The sequence below is a fragment of the Pinus tabuliformis genome, chromosome 3_1 (genome assembly GCF_031772625.1).
Source record: "Pinus tabuliformis cultivar Carrire ecotype Pingquan chromosome 3_1, CPIR1, whole genome shotgun sequence".
NCBI lineage: Eukaryota > Viridiplantae > Streptophyta > Pinopsida > Pinales > Pinaceae > Pinus > Pinus tabuliformis.
In genome coordinates, this window is record NC_142301.1 from 602,280,859 (window position 1) to 602,300,613 (window position 19,755).

The 19,755-nt window shown below is 36.2% G+C and overlaps 2 pseudogenes; both read right to left on the bottom strand.

The window, feature by feature from the left end:
* Positions 1–933: 933 nt before the first annotated feature.
* On the bottom strand, positions 934–2,012 carry LOC149188439 (putative pyruvate, phosphate dikinase regulatory protein, chloroplastic pseudogene; annotated as a pseudogene).
* A 2,103-nt stretch (positions 2,013–4,115) lies between these two features.
* On the bottom strand, positions 4,116–5,228 carry LOC149188440 (putative pentatricopeptide repeat-containing protein At3g23330 pseudogene; annotated as a pseudogene).
* Between the last annotated feature and the right edge of the window lie 14,527 nt (positions 5,229–19,755).

Below are 19,755 nucleotides of genomic sequence, written 5' to 3' on the forward strand. Positions count from 1 at the left end.
TTATTGTTATTATTCAATTCCCAACTTGTCTTCTCAAATTTAATTTTGGATAGGATATGGTCTCCTTCCATTTATTCCAAATTAAATATCCATATCCCAAGGCATCTTCTCAAAATCTACTTGGGAGAAGATATGGTCTTCTCCAATTAATTTCCAAATTAAATATCCATATCTTATCCCCAAAATATCTTCTTAAAACTATTTTGAACAAGATATTCTAAGAAAAGTCAAGGATACTAAATGAAAGGATGAGGGGGTAGTCATGACATTAATGATAGGTGGTTGAGGTAGATGGGAGGAAGAGACATAAAAGGGGAAGGATTATGAGAGGAGAGGGGGGATGCTTGGTCTCAATTTGTTTTGGAGGATTGTGCTTTGGGGGAGGAATGTGGAGAAATAGAAGGAAGAGAATGGAGAGATAAATGAGGGAATACAAACTTGGATCTAGAGAGTGTTTGTTAAACTTGGACACATTACATCTGGTTGGACTTGGGCTCGGAGGGTTAGGGAACCTGTGGAGGTTCCCTGGTCTAGGAAATACTTCCTGGTTGGTTGGGAGGCAAATCCAGTCAGGTAGTCAAGAGGAGCATCCCAACAGAGTCAGGATCTTGGGAGCATCTCAAATAAGCTATTGGAACAAGTATTCCTCCATTTATTGATTACTTATGTAAATGGTTGCAATGAAATTATTATTCATTTAATTTGTGGTAAATAAATTTTAATGGTATATTATCATCAAATAAATGATTAGATACAAATAAATTATTTCCCTTCTTATTGTATTTAAAATTAGATAAATTTAGTTTTTAGTTAGAGGACCCTAGGTGGGATCCTCATATATGGTATCATAGCCAATTTGAAAATTTGAGGCCTAATAGTGGCTCTCCTTCATCTAAGCGGCCGTGAGTAGGGTGTATCTATTTTTCCAAGTGCTTAGGACCTGCACGTTACCCCAACCACAATAACAAGCCATTGTGGATTCTGGGCAAAGAGCTTGTTGCCATAATGTAGTTCTCAACGAATATGATTCATTTCTGAGTAGTTTCTCTTGGAATAGTGTAAACCCAGAGTTTTGTCCCTCACCAACCGTATTGATTGCAAAATGACAGGACTGATGATCAGACAATAGATTTTTTCTTGATCAATTTCAAATAATTCTTTTGGAGGATAAACTCCAAGAACAAGTGGCACATTTGCAACCTTGTACCACTTTTGAGATAAGTAAATTGAAAGTGGAGTCTTGCTTGTATGTGAGACACCAAATAATACCAAGTCTGATTTATGAAGATTGTGAGGCAGGGCTCCGTTGTTCTATTTAATTGGGAATTATATTGCCTATATTCTTTTGAAATAACATTTTGAGAGGGGTGTGCTTTGGGCTCGACTACCTCGAGGAACTCCTAAGGGTCAAATCCTAGGTGGGTTGCAACAACTTCAGTGGTCGGCCGAAGAATATCAGTATAAGGCACTTCCCACAACTGGAAAGCATTCTTTTCTGTCCCTGCCATGTTCAAATTTGCCAATGTGTATAGTAGAAGCGCTCCCTCCTTCACTGCTTGTCTGATGATCTCCACAAGATGATCAACCTCATCAATCCCAGAGAATAAATGGGTGTTTACACCACAACCTTTGTCTACTAAACAGGTCTCAAATTGACCTAATGCAGCATGGACAAAGTGCTCTACTTTCCATCCAGTGCCATCAGAGACCATGTAAATCGCCTTTCCAGAGGGTGGGTATCTTTCGTCTTCGTCTCCTCTCCCTTCATAGTCATCATTTCTATTAGGAATATAGGGCACACCATTACTGGTGAAATTATTATTAGTGGTTGTAGTAGTGGACATTGAAGACGATGTTTCTACCTTGCCTTGGACTGGGCGGTACAACCGCCTACCAGAGTGGATATTCTGAGACCTCGACCAACATTGCAATTGAGGGGTACCCTTGGATTTCCAATCATCTGCCTTTGTGCTATCATTTTCCATGGGAACTTGCTCGAAATCTGGAGCCATTGATGAGGAATTTTCCACTGAAATGGAAGAGGATTCAAAGCGAAGTCGTGGTTGTAACATGAGAACCCCAGTTGATACATTTCCAACAATACAACGAGACAATTTCTGGTAAGATCCGCTTTGCAAAATATTTAAATAACCCCTTAAGCCAACCACATATAACTGCCATAAGGTCAACCAAGACATATACTGCACTCTTTTCTAACCACTCTCCATTAAGATGCTTTTCTTTTCTCATGCAATTCTGTGATTTTTTGTGTTGCTGTAGACTAGGTTGCAATAACCTGCTCTCTACTTTGTTAAGTTCTGCACTCAACTTCTGAACTTGTTCTGTTTGCTGCATATAATCTTCCAAGACAACAACTAACATAGTCACAAGGTTTGAAGCCTCCTTGTAATCATATATTCGTAGAAGATAAAATGTGTGCGACAATTCATTATAAAGGTGTAGACCACGACAACATTGTCTTTGATCCTCAAGAATTGAATTCAAAATGGCATCACATTTGTTCACAACTCTCTCTAGAGCACTTGCATCCTCCCACTACATAAGATGAACGTGCAATATCAATTTTGCAAAGACCATCTCAAGTTCAGGATACTTCATTTCATTGGCAAGCTGTTGTCCAGTCTCTAAAGCACGTATTGCACCTTGAAAATTCCCTTCAGTTGTCAAAGCATTTGCAAGCTATAAGTTGAAGTTGCAAGATCATAATTTTGCAGACTCCTCTTCTCCAGTAGAATAATAGGCAGAATAGGCATACTTGATAAGAATACATAGTCCCACATGCATAAATTGTTTAATAACCATTCAGAAAGATATGAAAGTCAGAATTACTCACGCACTAAAATATATTCAAGAATTTCATGTACCCATCTTATTAATAACCCTTCAAACTCCAAAAATTCCTTTTGACCTAAAAATAGTCATGTAAATGTCAAATCACATTGTGCAGTATTTAGAAGATTTTACTCACAAGTTTGAAGTTGCATGAAGAATCAATAATAAACTACATTTCAGAAGGTATGTTTGCATAGGATTCTTAAAATATCACACACAATACTTGAAGTGAATATAGTATTTACTACAGTTTGTCCAAATTTATCATTTAAAAGAAACTCTTAATGGAATACAGTGTGAAACATCTTTTGTACTTATGCTTAATGGCAGTTTGGCCAAATTTATCCTTTAACAAAAGCTCTAATAGATTGCAACGTGAATGATACTTTGTACTTGTGTTAATCATCCTATGCAAAATGGTCCTTAGTCTTCTTGTCAACTATGAAATAACTATTACACATGAAAACAAAATGCATACAACACCATGTGTGAAACATGCCTTTCCAAACTCAGGTCATAATTACCTTGCAGAACCAATGTCATCTTTGTTTCCTTGCATTAAGTTGCACCAATACTCTGGTATTTTGTTATGTTGTTTGTTCAAGAAGCTTCACAAACTATCCCCACAATGACATAATGTAGCCCTGAAATGTTGAAAACTGTGAGCATCCATCACAAAAATTCTCACCCAACAATTAGATGAGTGTGGTGGCATTGTGGATGTCACCCTTCACGCAGGTGATTTAAACAGTTTCTATAGGGAATGTGTTTGTAAGCTCATGTGCAATCAAATATAGACCTTAACCTCTTCCCATTTAATATCACAAAGCGTGACAAACATACCTTGAATTCTTCATCTACATGGAGATTCTCAACATGGCAGATATGTTCTTTGACTGTGGGTGCGATCAATCTCCTCCAAAGAACACACGGTTCCTAGTATTGACTTCAATCCAGCTGCATCCTGGCCTTTTTATCAAGCGCCTACCTTTCATCATTGTTCTGACCTTTGCTACATCATCCCATCTGCCTAACTCAACATACCTATTCAATGAGAGAGCATAGTTACTAACATTTTTAGGCTCTAACTCAAAATGATGTTCTGCCACATTTTCTCCTAGCTCTATATTACAATAATTTCTATAGGCACCTAGCAAAGCACCCCACACATCAGCGCTAGGTTATAGTGGCATCATTTGAATGAAGTAATATGCGTCGCCTAGGTGACCTGCATGCCCAAGAAGGTCAACAAAGCATGAGTATTACTCCATCACGGGTGTGATTTGATAATATTTAGTCATGCAATGGAAATATTTCCACCCTTCATCCACTAGGCCGCCATGACTGCATGCATTCAAAACACCAGTGAATGTGACATTTTCTGGCTTAATTTTAGCCTGTTGCATTTGATAGAAATGCGCAAGAGATTCCTTACCATAGCCATATTTTCCATATCCCACAATCATTGCATTCCAAGAAACCAGATCTCTTTCAGGCATTTTGTCAAAAACACGGCCTGCAAGCTCTATACTCCCACTTTTGGTGTACATGTCTATAAGGGAATTCATTATAAATATAGCAAAATCCAATCTATTTCTGATGATATAATCATGGATCTGTTTACCCAGTTCCACAATGGCTAACTTGGCACACATTGATAGAGAAATTACAATGGTGACTTTGTACCATGTACCACCCCTTCCAGTTGCAATTCACAAAAGAGTTTCAAAACCTCAGCAACATGTTCGCATTCGGTATAGCCAGCCACTATTGCATTCAATGACACAACATCTTTTTCTCCCAATTTATCCAAAGTTGGAAAGCAGAATCTAGCCGCTTGGACTTTGCATACATATCTATAAGGTAACCCCCCACAAACACATCCAATTCTAATCCTCTTTTTATTAGGTAATGGTGGATCTCCTTGACATGTTTCAAAGTTGCCAGGTTGGCACATGTGGATAAGATGCTTACAATGGTGCTTGAGTTGGGTTCCACCCCTGCTAATTTCATTTGGAAAAAGGAATTAAGGCATCCTTTGCATGCCCATTCTGAGCACACCCAGAAATCATTGCATTCCATGAGACCACATTTCTCCTAGACATTCTGTCAAAGATTTGGAATGCATGCTCTAAACTTGCACATTTAGCATACATGTCCAAGAGGGCACTACCCACATATACATCCGACTCAAATGCATTCCTAATTACACAACCATGTATCTCCTTACCCCGTTTCACAGCTGCTACAGAAGCACAGACAGGAAGAACACTCGCAACTGTAACTGAATTGTATGGTACTCCTGCTACCTGCATTTGACAGAAAAGCCTCAATGCCTGATCACACTCTCCATTCTGGGCATAACCTGCAATCATGGTATTCTAGGAGACGATGTCTCTTCGAGACATTTTGTCAACCACTTGGCGTGCATCCTCCATACATCCGCATTTAACATACATCAAAAGAAGCCCATTCCATACATAAATATTCGACTTAAACCTAGTTATTACAATCATATTAATTTATATAATGTCAAGACTTAGTTGTTGTGCAGTGGAGGAACCGGTTGACATGCCACAATATCTATCACTTTACATTCACCTGGGCAGCACTGTCTTGCACCCATTTTCCCACACCAATGTCACCATACATTGCTCCAGAATTTTCCTTTATGTAGACCCCACAAATATCCCCACAACCTTCACTCCATCATGCTCACTCGAGAGTGTTCACTCCACTAACTTTGATATGTGGCATCTGTCAAGATCCTCCTTGATGTAACAACAATATGCTGCATGCATTACCTTCCCACTACGTGCCTGATGCTGTGGCATGAATATTTTAACTCCACCTTGTTTTGTGCACTCTTCCTCCACCTGCCTTGACCAGGTCACGATCTCATTCTGGAGTGGATGGCAGGACCAGAAGCATCTGCTCCGTCTTTGTAAGCACGCGACAGAGCCATCGAAACTTGAAGCAATGACTTCTTTGCTTAGCAAAGGCATGACCTTTTTCAACTGGTACTTCCCTCTAAGGCTCCATCTCACATTTGTCAACATCGTAGCTATGCTCATGTCAAGGTGCATTTTGAACTCCTCTAGCCAATGACCTCTGCTCTCATTGTTGCTAACAACACATCCAAAGGGTTTGCTAGAGCACAGAAGGGGAATGGGAGTGCCCTACAACCTTGAAGGGCCACCGAAAACACAGGCCAAACTAATGAGGAGCCACGAAATTGACAGATCCCATAAAGTTTCTTGTAAGAAATCAATAGATTTTGAGCTCTTCATGAAGTTACATTTAGCTTGGCCTAGAACTCCCTTCTGACCACAAGTTCAACTGCCTAGGCTTCTCTCCACCGCTGCTGCCACCAGGCTAGAGAGGGGAACCAAGCTTTCCCTGCTAATGCAATTTGTTGGCACCTTTGGCTAGGAGGTCCAACAAAAGAAAAATAAAATTCAAGATTGCAGACCTCAACATAGTACATGGCAGCATACTAACAGTAAAATAACTATACGGCTAAAAGAAACTACTACAAACAGGAATACGTGTTGCTGCATCTAAATGGAAACTAGAGATAAAACAAACTTCATACATGAGAAACACCACATTTCCAAATAAAATCCTCATAAAAACACAGATCTATAGCACAGAATAGACACGAGAATCCGTATTCCATTAAACATGAAAATAAATTTACATATTCTACAGGTTTTCCTGCCATGGCAGCAGGGGGCCTACACTGCCTTTAACTCTCTGTTCATAGTCCCCAAAACCCCTATGCACGATACTAGTGAGAGACAACCAATCAAATTCTCGTTAACTCGTTAACTCCTCAAAACTCCCTAACCCTAGAATCATGAGAGGGAATTGTTTAATGTTTTACATGAAAATATCCTTAACCAACTTTCCCTCCATTATACATGTCCCTTACATGGCATTTCCCTTGTAAACCCATAGGTGTAAATTAGTGTGCCTCACCCAAGGGGAGTCAAACTAATCATTTGTGGGCAACAAAGTAACCAAATGACTACCAACATTGGCAACTATCAATTGAGCTAGCCCCTTCAATGTCAAAACATAAAAATAAATAAAAATCATGAGTTCCATAAGTTACACTTGATGAAGGATTTATATATAAAAAGGTATAAAGCTTTGTTAATGGCATTCATCTCGCTAGCCTTGTGGCATCATGCTATTACATTAGTTGCTTTATTAGTCTAATCCATATCATTTTTTTCACAATATCGAATAAAGAGTTATTTCTCTTAAAATCAAGGTTGAGTGCTAGATGGTGTTTGTTAACCCTAACCAAGCATGTTGCACATGGAGTATTGATGTTTTTTCTTTTTGCATATATTGTTACCAAAGGTGCATATACAAGTGACTATCAATTAACATCTTCTTTATACTAAACTTGCAATTGTAGGATTATTTGGTAGAGCTTAATTCTTTTATTGAGGGAAGTCATTGTTTGTGCTTACATTCTCCTTGACACTTCCCTCATGACATTGTTGATCACCTTTGGTGAGTGTTGAGGTGTCTTAAGGAAAGTTGCTCTTATGCGCACTTACCTAGTGTCGTTGCCCTCGAAATCACATAACCATGGGGGTTTGTTACTATCATTTATTATTGATATCCCATGTTAGATAATGCACATTATGTCCTTGGTTGGCATCATCATTTCTTGTTTGGAGGCTTGCATCTAACACATATGTTGTTTGAAATGTGATTGAGGGCCTTCCATAACATTGCTCAAACATTAGATTTCCACTTAGCACATTTATGATGAGGGATATCCATCAACTAAGAGTTTCCTTAAATATTGTTGGTTAATTATTTCTCCTTGCAATAGTGAATTAGTTGTTGGGCATGTTTTAATGTGTTCATAGGGTTTCACTTGGATTATTGTTTCATGATTTTGATTGGTGAACCTTGAAGTAGTACACCCACCCTTTGTTGCATAATTGATGTCCCTTCTGTTGGATGTCTTGATGACATGGAAAGGTTGTTATGGTTTGTTAGAAGAATGCCAATGGATATTTATAGTTTGGCTATGATGTGGCATGTTGTGAGTAGTTATTTTCTTGATAGAGGAAATCACTCACCTTATTTGGCATATTTGCATGCATTTGGAGGCATTCAGACGTTGCTTGGGTGGTCTTCTACATTGACACCCATGGTTTTGATCACTTGGTATGTTATTTCACATTGTATCATATAGTTTCTCTTTGTTTGGGAAGATCCTTTATTACTATATTGGAGAGTGTCCTAGCCTCATTACACAATCTCTTAGGGTGAAATGTCTATCATATTCCTTGGAGGAGAGGTGTTGGTACATGTGCATTTAACCACTTTGGCACATTGATTGAGGATGCCCCACTTCTTTGAGGAGGTTATAACAACTTTATGGACAATTGTGGCACATGTTTCTATGGGATTACTATTTATGGCCAATTTGGTTGATCTTGGGAGATAATTCCCTAACTTCTTTGTACTATTTCCATTTGAAGGATTTACGTTGTTTGTCTACAAGACTCTAATTAAATTGGAATATTCTTTGAAGTCACTCCACTTGTAAAGGTGTTCATGACCATTACTTGAAAATATTTTTTTTCCGGATTACTCTTGAAGGATGAGTTGCTCTCTTCTTGGAGAAACAACCTTAACATATTCTATTTTGGCCATGTATTGGTATCTCTAGGTGGATAACTACCTTGTTTAAGGGACTTCTCCCATTTTGGCTTGAGTATTTATAGGTGAAGTTATCTAGCTACATGGGTTACCCACAAAGATCATTTTGATAGGGACTCTCGCTTTACATATACATTTTGGACAAGTTTGCAGTTAGTGTTGGGGACTTAGTTAAACCTTAGCACTGCATATCGTCTATAAATAGATGGAAAGACTGAAAGAGTAAATCGGGTTATAGAATATATGCCTATAATGTATGTCATGGATAATTAGACTCGGTGGGAAAGGTACTTACCATTGGTAGAGTTTTCCTATAATAAAAATTACCACAATTCAATTAGGATGCCTCCTTATCAAGCTCTATATGGGAGGCCATGCAGGACACCATTGAGTCGATGAAAGGATGGAAGACATAGTAATAGTCATGATAGGATTGTTTCAAAAATGGAGGAATAAGTAAGATAGATTCAACGAAGTTTAAAGGAAGCACAAGATAGGAAAAGAGTTATGTTTATGCACATAGTATCGATCGAAGTTTTAAAGTGGGTGACCGAGTTTTTATTTTTATTTTTTAGTTATTCCTAGCACCATTCAGTTTGAGAAAGGTATGAAGTTACCACCTCCATTTATAGGAACTTTTAGAATCAAAGAGAAAATTGGACTAGTGTCCTATTGTCTTGTACTACCACCCCACTTGCATAATACTCATGATGTTTTTATGTATCTGTCCTATAACATTATATTTTTGGTGAATTCCAAAAACTCGACTGGAGGGAATTATAGGTCTCAGACATGGGAACCATAATGATCAAACCAATATGCATATTATACCATAAGGTTCGATAGCTTAGGCATCACTTGGTGGACCAAGTTAAGATTACAATGGGACAAGTATAACCCAAGATATACTACCCGGGAGGATGCAAAGACTATATGTCATAAATACCCCTCACTTTTGACCATTTATGATATCCATTTTGACTTAGATAGCTACCTATGCTAAGACTCTATTTGTAGTTCCATGTTATTTATTTATGAATGCTATGTAATATTGATGCATTTAGTTGGACAAGTGAAACTACTTATATAAATCATTGGATTGATTAGGTATTGGTGACTGAATTGTTTGGTGTATGACCTAATGTATGACTTACTTGGTTATGATTTATATAATGTAAGGTTTATTTCCATTTTGAACTACAAAATTGACACATGGATGCTAGAATTAATAACATGATGTTTAAGATAACTTATCTATATATATTTTGTTGTTATATATATGCATGAATGATAATTAACCTGTAGATTGGAAAGAACTACATGATAACCAAGATCTATTCTTCCATTGGGGAAGGTCGAGACATCTAATGAGGAAAAATGAAAAGACTGTCTGACTGGATGTTTCAATGACAAGTATCCAACCAACGTTGTAGTGTGGTCCATATTAGGGTGTTGACCCTAGGTGTAAGGAGGGGTGGAGGTATTTCCCACTGTGTAATCTCCAACCATAGAGTCGTGGGAGGGAAGTGATGGACACCCTCCCGTAGACGTGTGATGATGATTTCCAGTTTCCTGCTGGGGAAGTTAGGTCGATATAGTTGACGCTTCCACCATATTGGTTTTATCAATGGTTATATTGGTATAGCTGATGCCATAGTATATAGCAGCAGAGGATGGATAGGGTTGGAACGAAAGTAGGTTAGGAAGGATAGGAGGATATAGATTAGTTGGATACTCTTGATGGGAACTGGTATCATTGTCCAACTTATCAAATTTTACTACTATAACTCTCTCTCTATTTTGTTGTGCCTTATTTTCAAACTGCTTTCGATCTCCATGTATCTTTTTCACTCTAACTTCGGGACGAAGTTTTCTAAAGGAGGGGTGTATGCAATGCCCTACTTAATCTTATCATGAAAATTTTATTAGTGTTTAATTACTTGAAAATATTGGCTTATAATTATTAGGAAATATTGGTATATACCTACATTTGTTAAACTGTAATTTTATTTATGATATAAATTTTATTATTGTTATTATTCAATTCCCAACTTGTCTTCTCAAATTTAATTTTGGATAGGATATGGTCTCCTTCCATTTATTCCAAATTAAATATCCATATCCCAAGATATCTTCTCAAAATCTACTTGGGAGAAGATATGGGCCTCTCCAATTAATTTCCAAATTAAATATCCATATCTTATCCCAAAAATGTCTTCTCAAATCTACTTTGAACAAGATATGGTAAGAAAAGTCAAGGATACTAAATGAAAGGATGAGGGGGTAGTCATGACATTAATGATAGGTGGTTGAGGTGGATGGGAGGAAGAGATATAAAAGGGGAAGGATGATGAGAGGAGAGGGGGGATCTTTGGTATTGATTTGTTTTGGAGGATTGTGTTTTGGGGGAGGAATGTGGAGAAAGAGAAGGGAGAGAATGGAGAGATAAATGAGGGAATACAAACTTGGATCTGGAGAGTGTTTGTTAAACATGGACACATTACATCTGGTTGGACTTGGGCTCGGAGGGATAGGGAACCTATGGAGGTTCCCTGGGCTAGGAAATACTTCCTAATTGGCTAGGAGGAAAATCCAGTTGGGTAGTCAAGAGGAGCATTCCAACAGAGTCAGGATCTTGGAAGCATCTTAACTAATCTATTGGAACATATATTCCTCCATTTATTGATTACTTATGTAAATGGTTACAATGAAATTCTTATTCATTTAATTTGTGGTAAATAAATTTTAATGGTATATTGTCATCAAATAAATTATTATATATAAATAAATTATTTCCCTTCTTATTGTGTTTAAAATTAGATATTTAGTTTTTAGTTAGGGGATCCTAGGTGGGATCCTCACAAATTGCAACAGTTGCAAAACAGGCATAGATAGATGACTATAGTGGCACTCAACTTAGTGATGATTATGTTTTTCTCGCTCATTGCTCTCGGCTGCAAGATTTTCAACATTTGGCTTTTAGCGAAATTCCTAAGCTTCGAGATGTAGCATTGGCCAATGTGGGCTCCATTGAAAAACATAACGATCTTTGTAAGAGGCTTTCTGTTTTGTTTGTAGAATAACTTAAGGATGTTTTCTGTAATAAAATTAAATATGCTTAAGAACATTGATCCATGTGTTGAAAGAATAGATTTCCTTACCGAGGTAATGGTTTCTACTTTTGAGAAACGATAGTGTTAATAGGAAGTGATAGATGCTCTCCCTCTTTATCCAAATGAACAAGTCTTGTGGGATGAAAGTGTTGTACCCAACATTAATTACATTGGTGAAGGATTGTTGGCTCTTCCAAAACTTAATCTATAGTTTCTAACTCTCCATGACTACCTCCTCAGGAATTTCAATCTTTTTCGCTTGGAATTGACATAGTAAATTGAGAAGATATCCAAGATGTGTTGCCTCAACTGGTAGCATATATTAATAATGAGGGAGAAAATTTCTTTCGAGGATGGTCTAGGATGGATTTTCGAATCAAGGAGTTCAAAATCACCGAAGTAAAGAAACCAAACATTGGAGAGGTGAAACCATCTGCTGTTATTGTAGAGGTTACATACAATGTTTCAAGATACACATCACAGATAAGGTCTGAATGGAATGGGCTCAAGGAACATTATGTTCTCTTTTTTTTATCTATATGCCCTTTTTTTAGAGTTGCTTAGTGGTTAAGAAGCATCAAAGTTAAGTGTCCCAGAAATGTTTGGGCTCCAGTATGTACATGGATGTGAAGTCATTGAAATTCAGGATGAGGATGACAACCTTATGAATGAATTTACAACAAGGATAGTAAAATCCAAATGGATGAATTGAGGAACTAAGACAAAACGTGACAGAGCATTTGGAGGTAGGGGGAAAAAAATCTATCATCAAATTCGAAAGATTTTTCAATGAGAGACAGAGCGAGTCTATCGAAAATTTGTACCAGTTTGAAATAGTATAATAAGTCACAAGGAAATAGATTCCAAAATTCTAAGGGAGCAGAGTTTCGAGGCATAAAATCTGTAGCTCTAGATTTCAAATCAACAAATCATGCACCACTAAATCAAAATAATTCAAGATTAAAGACAAAAAAATATCTTTAGGACCCACTCCAACAGTAAAACAGATATAAAAAATGCAGGAATTGTTTACTTTTAATTTTTAAGATGCTTTAAGGGTTCCCAATAAAATAACTATAAATAAACTATCTCATTAAAAAAAAGAACATGATCCAACAAGTTAAAACTGGTACTAAAAAAAATATAATGAAGCTCGTCTCTGTAGAATAAGAAAGACAAATGAACCATAATAAAGAAGGTATTAGCAACAAATAATTCCCAAAAGGACTCACCTCAAACAAATTCTGCATCGATGTTACATTTGATATTTGCTCCTAAATCCTGCTCTGTTTAGGGCTCAAGCTTCATGAGATGAAACAAGATAGAGACCTCATCTAGGTTAAAAAGCTAAAATCAACAAAATCTTGAACAAGAAAATTAGAATATTGGGGGTACGCCCAAACACCTCTATGCTTTCAAAGCTACAGATATAATGGACTCTGAGAAATAAAATTTTTCATCTCCTTGCTTTAGAGAATGCATAACAGGCAATAAGAACTATAAAGCATCTAAACCTAACCATTCTCCATACTACTGATAAATTGAATATATTGAGAACTAAATATAGTTACACAACAATTCATGGATAATTTGTTACATCATAAAGAAAAGAGTAATAAAATCATATGCAAGAAGCTAAAAACTGTAGTGAACATTTATAAAAGGAACTAGATAAGTTAAATTTACAAAAAGTAAATTGATAAGAAATGCAAGTCAAAGAACCAAAACCATGGCAACTAATCGGTGACTATGCAACTGTAGCAAGAGTCGCTGCAAAAACTAGGTTCCATTTTTGCCATGATATGTAGGATAACAATAATTTATCATTGCAATATTAAAGAAACACTCCTAGAGTTTTCCTCCTCTCTTCAAACTCTAAACATGGGGCATAACTCCCAACGAATAATGTGTACATTAAGAAGATAACATCCAACAATGCACAAATTTAAACCATAGAGGTTTAGCGGGATGCATTAAGTGGGGGCTGAGGAGTATGTTTTACCGCAGTGTTGTTGGAAAGTGAGCCAATCTCATCTGCTATTTGTCCTGCTTGACCTTCAAGTATTTTTTCAGTCGGGTCATGCACTTCCTTCACTGCCTCTACATGTTTTACATGGGCACAGTTCTCTAGTTTACCTATACCATCAAAACCATTCTCCTTTGTTACATCAATTAAATCTTTCTTGGGTTCCTGAGGCTTTCCCTTACTCTCCAAATCCTTGTGCTTTTCTTCATTCTCCATCACTTTATGTTTCTTTATGGCACCTTCTGCCCCTTATGGTGCCATCTCTTCTACCTTCTCATCCATTTTATTTATTTCTTCAGTTTTGGACCCATGTATTTTTCTTTGTTTTTCTATTTCCCTTTTGTCATCACTCTCTTGTTTTGCTTCCTTCTTCTTCTCAAGATCATATTCTCCCTTCCCATCTTCTTCCTTTTTGTGATCAGCATCTTCCCCTGTTTCATCCATATCTTCCCCATGATGGGTATGATGCATTTCGTATTCCTTACTAGCTTCTACTTGTGATTCTTGTTTCTTTGCATCTTCTGAATCTCCTTTTGATTTTTTGGATCTCTTTGTTTTTTCTTCAATTCACTTTTTGGGGCTTTGACTGGTGATTCCTTTACTTTTTCACTTAAACTTAAAGGTCTCCTTGTTGGTGTTACCTCACCTATGGTACAAAGAAAATTTCAAATTATATTTTCTAAAATATACATGCCAATATCCTCACAAAAAGGGTATGGATTTCAAAAAAAAGAAACATGTAAGAACATAAGTTTAGATAAGGAAAATCCAATAAAATAACAAACTTTACATGTGCTCTGAACATAGTTCAGATTAGGAAAAACCAATAAATAACAAACTTTACCTGTGCTCCAATCAAATTTAGAGATAGACTACCCTCCTGGATTTTCCTTCAAGTATAGCTCTATTTCCTTTTTGTCTTGAATTATTCACCTGTTGGGGTGATAAAAACAACTTCATATTTTTTTGGGGTCCCACCCTTCTTTGGAATAAGCTGGAAAAAGAATTTCAAGAATTTCAATACAGTACAAGATATACCATTGAATCTCTACAATCAGTTTATAAATTTAGAAGAGTAGCTCATATATGAATCCAAAACTTGTACTCTACACACTGCATCTACATTATAAAAATTCTTAAACAACTGAGCAATAAATAATCTTTAGGACATAGATTTATTTGACAGCTAGTTAGGGCTTAATCTTTTAAATTTTCCACTCAAAATTTCAATTTGCATTGTGACAGGAAGGTTTGGGAATGACACAAAAGAAAATTTAATTACTTGAGTTTCCAAAGCTTAGGGTTGAAAGGCCTCTGCATTCTCATTGTAACTTGAGACGCCCACACTAACGCCTTATCTATTGCTTGTTTTCTCTAGCACTGCTAAAGTCTGAAATTGATTTGGTGAAACATGGGGCTCAAAACCTCACTTGATGCTTATTAAGCACCCAGTCCCTATTTATTAGGCACCCACAGTCTCCTCTATTTTTGCACATGCATTTCCAACTTATGTCATTCATGTGAACACTCTTGACAATGCCACCAATCATTGTATAAGAGAAATGTGCAAGGTTAGAAGGAATACTCATCATGGATGGATATGACTCACATGTAAGGAAAGGAGACAGGTAGAAGAATATATGCCACTGAGAAAAAAATCAGTTTATATGGCAGAATAAACTATTAACAATTGCATCCTATAGTTCATGTTGCATATAAGTGATGGCGGAAGCACAAAAGTATCAGGAAAAATGTCTTGCAGTAAGCACAGAAATATCACTTATTGAAAATCACCTGAAAAAGGAGGTCTGATATTTGACTCAAGGTGGGCATTACACTATCTTCTCTAGTGCACTCTTAAACTAATGTTGAAACATCTGTAGGCTGGTTCTGCAATCCACATCCCATCAATACCCCTTTTGCCCCAGATAACCTACCATTGGCATTGGTGGACTTCAAGGATATGGTATCCCAAATATAAGGGCCACTGGTGGTGGTGCCACCAAGTAACCTTGGCTGTATCTCTAGGTCTTTGTGGAACCATAACATACTATCGATGGGGTTTGGGAAATCTCTCTGCAATCTTTAGAATTACAAGGAACATATGCTAAAGATGAGGATTTTCTGGGTCTAAAAGTGGGAAGAGGCTTTGTGGTATCAGATCAGATCTTGAGATTGTAATTCACCCACACAAGATCGTTGCTTGTGTTTGGAACCAATAGAACTTGCTAAGGAGGGGTTCCCACGTTCACACTCAAAAAGTAAAGAGCAGCTCCCATGTCTACTGCACCAGAGACTATTGACATTTCAAAGCCTGAAGGTCCAAACCTCTTGTGATGATAAGAAGTATTCTTGTATTGCCAGGACCTTGTTCTGATGGAGTACACATGTAAAAGTGTCTATATCACCTCATGTTTGCTTGTCAATTGCTCATGGATCATCTTCATATCCATCTTCAAAATTATGTCTTCACCTCCATTTTCATGTTGCAGTAACAACATGTAGTGCAGGATGAAAAGAAACACAAACAAGCCATGTTTCCCCATTTTCATCTACATATGAATGAAAGCAAAATTAGTGTAACCTAGAACATGAACTAATCTTTCTTTTTACATGGGTACTCAATGGTTTTATTTATAGTTTAGATTAATTTTAAAATAATAAATTACAGCGAATTGCAATAAATGGAAGCACAATAGACACAATTAGCATGGTGTTGAATTTTTTTTTCTTAATAATAGATACAGTGCATAAACAGTCAACAAGGTGTTGCAAAGACAAAAGAAAATAGATGTAGTTATTGTATTCAATAGCAAGTTATTCTTAGTAATGCTCCAAATATCTAACCAAAATATAGCCATTTATTGCATGAATTCCCAGAACTACATTCAATCTGAAGAAATAGAATTAAATATCTCGAAAAGGGAGTACATAATACACATATCTCGTAGAAGTGCATTAAATCATCAAACTGGATGTAAAAATGGTTCCATTATGACATAAATTAAATTGTATAATTTGTAGGGATTCAAGACTAATTTCCAATTAGCACGAAGCCTTATTATGAATGTAACATGAGCACTTTTCAAGTATAAATTTCTATGAGAAAAAAATGACTGCCATTCGAGGTACAAATAGATATGCTAGGAAACTTGACCAAAAATCATTATTAGAGCATTGAACACATAAGTGATGTGCATAAGAAAATTGTTAAGTATCTTTATAGCACGAATACAGATAGCATAGACAGGTAAGGAATACATCAGTGGAATCGGATCTTTCCCTTGATATCATGAAAAAAACATATCCACATTTTTCCATTACAGAAACATGTGTTAAATTTTTCTTTCTTTTGTAAAAATGCAGAGAATGTTAACTCACTTTTAAGAGTTGAGTCACAATTTGTAAATGCCAGATTTGGGACCAATAGCACTTCAGAGAGCTCTGTTGAAAGAAATAATCACAAATGTATCAATGATGTTCCTTTCTTTTGCCTACAAAGATGAGCACCCCAATCACATCTACCTTATGCTGCCACATCCACCTATAGATAACATGTTGTTGGGATGGAAGTCCCATGTTCTCTGTTGCACTAAGATTTACTGTGTAAAAATAGTTAAGCAATGTGTAAATATTAGGATATGACTACAAGATAACCTTGAAATAGTCAGACATTGTGGATAAAAAAATGTTTAATCCATTGAAGGAAATAGAAAGTAATCAAAATTGTACATAATACACTTTCTAATATAATAATCATTATTGAAAAACATAAAATCAAATTGAAATTTAAGAAAATACACCAATACCAGTAGTGAAGAGAGATATGCTCTTGAGATCGCCAATAATAGACTTATTGTCGCTATTTCAGAAGCAAGGCATGATTTCATTATAGACATCATTTCCTTACATTCTTCTATCATTTCTTTGATTAAGCCCTTGATCAGTCCTAGATGAAACTCCCGAGATGTCTAGATATAGCTCAGCAAACCCTTCAAATTTGGCAGAAATGATAAATCTTACAAAAGGTGAGGATAAGGCTACAAACAATCTGCCTTGGAGGTATTTTGAATATATATATATATATATATATATATATATATATATATATATATTCCTTTCAGAAGAGCCCAGAACAGAGGCTTAAATGAGCATCATATTATTCTAGAAACCATAGAGAGATAACACAATAATGTCCTCCAACTTCACTCTGAATATCTCAAGATGCCATTGAAAATACTTAGGTCAAATACTACTAAGGTGTACCAAGAAGAGGGCCCAATTAGGTCCTAGAATAAGCCTATAATTAATACAAAAATGCCTCAGATGGTGGTGGTGGGGGTGCGGTGTTAGAAAGGTCGAGAAGGGCCTCAAGAAAGGGCTAGTCTGTGCCTTAAATGAGCCAAAAGTAAGTGCAAGATATATATGAAATAGCCTCATAAAATAAATCATTTCATAATGACCCAAGATCCTTTTAAACTGATTCAAGAGTGCCCAGTAACAAGGGTATGAAATACATGATATTCAAAGTGTGATATTCAAATTGATTCAGAATTGCCCTTTCAAAGTGCTTATGCAGTTAATATCATTTATTGCAATAATTCAAGAATTCTAAAATATTACCAGCCATCTTGGAGATTCTGGGATAATGAAGAGACCAATAAGCAGCAAAAAACTGGGAACTATCTCTACATCACCCCCCATTGACAACCTACCTCACTCAACAACGCATATTTTTTTCTTCTAGCTATGTTCCCGGGAGAGATCATAGGTATATTTTGTATGAAAGTTTGTGAAAAGTGGGCACCAAGTGACCTTATTTTCCTTTTTGGTGGTGATATTTCATGCTATAAGCTTTTTTCTGTGTATTTTCCTTTTCCAAACCAGGAAATAGAAACGTATGCATTCTTTCTTTGAAAAAATAAAATTAATTAAAATTTGCATACCATTTACCCTATCAAATTTTTTTCAATCCAAAAGTTGCAAAAAATCAGATACCATTCACCTTAAAATAGACCTTGGATCATACAAACACATTGCAAGGCCCATCAAACACATATATATCAATGTAGGCAAAAATAAGAAATCAAAGTGCCATCACCCAAACAATCTACTAGAAGCACATATCTCAATAAAGTTGCAAACAATTTAAAAACAAACTACCATCACATGTCCAAAAGCCTTTACATATAGTAATTAGTGTTAATGTCGTTTAGTGAAAGCACTAAAAGGAAATGCCCAAAATATGATTGAGGACTCAATTGACAATAATAAACAAGTGAAATTTAACTATTATAGACCCCATGTGTATGGCCAAAACATAAATACTTCCAAAAAGACTCTGATGGCACATTTGGACTACAGACTCTGATTTATATGTCCAATTTAAAAAACAAGAAAGCCAACTACCACATAAACATTCAAAATAAAATGCACTTCATGTGCTAGACATTGCTCTGGTGTAAATATGTTGACTTGAGTGAGTAGAAACCATCCTGACTGAAGCTCGTGCCATCAAATTCCTTTCTAGAAAGTGAACCATTAATCTAAAAATTCAAGGAAAGTGTTAACGTTGGTGAGAAGAACCACATACTTATCCACAAAACATATTCATGAAAAAGGAACCACCTCTTCTTATTTTTCATGATTAAATGGACCAACCTTAGAGGGACCAAATTAGCGTTTGAATGAAGCACAACTACAAAAGGATGAATGGGTAGTGAAAGAAACTTACACCAAAAGCCAGGTAGAAAAAAAAGGTTGAACTATTCACTAGACCTAAAACCAAAAAGTACAAAATTAACATCAGATTCATACAAACAAATCAACAAAAATACAACTAATAATTATTTATAAATGATCCAACTTATGGAAATACACAAGGAAAGAGAAATTAGAATGTTTTGAAAATCTACCTTGTTCAAGTTTTTCACAAAATCTGAAAAAACTTTGTAATCACATTCTTCTAATTTGTATGTATCATTCCTAGCATTGTATGATAAGTTTATGATTACTATAACATATTCAAGTTGTAAAAAAGCATGATTTGTCAAATCATACTTATACATG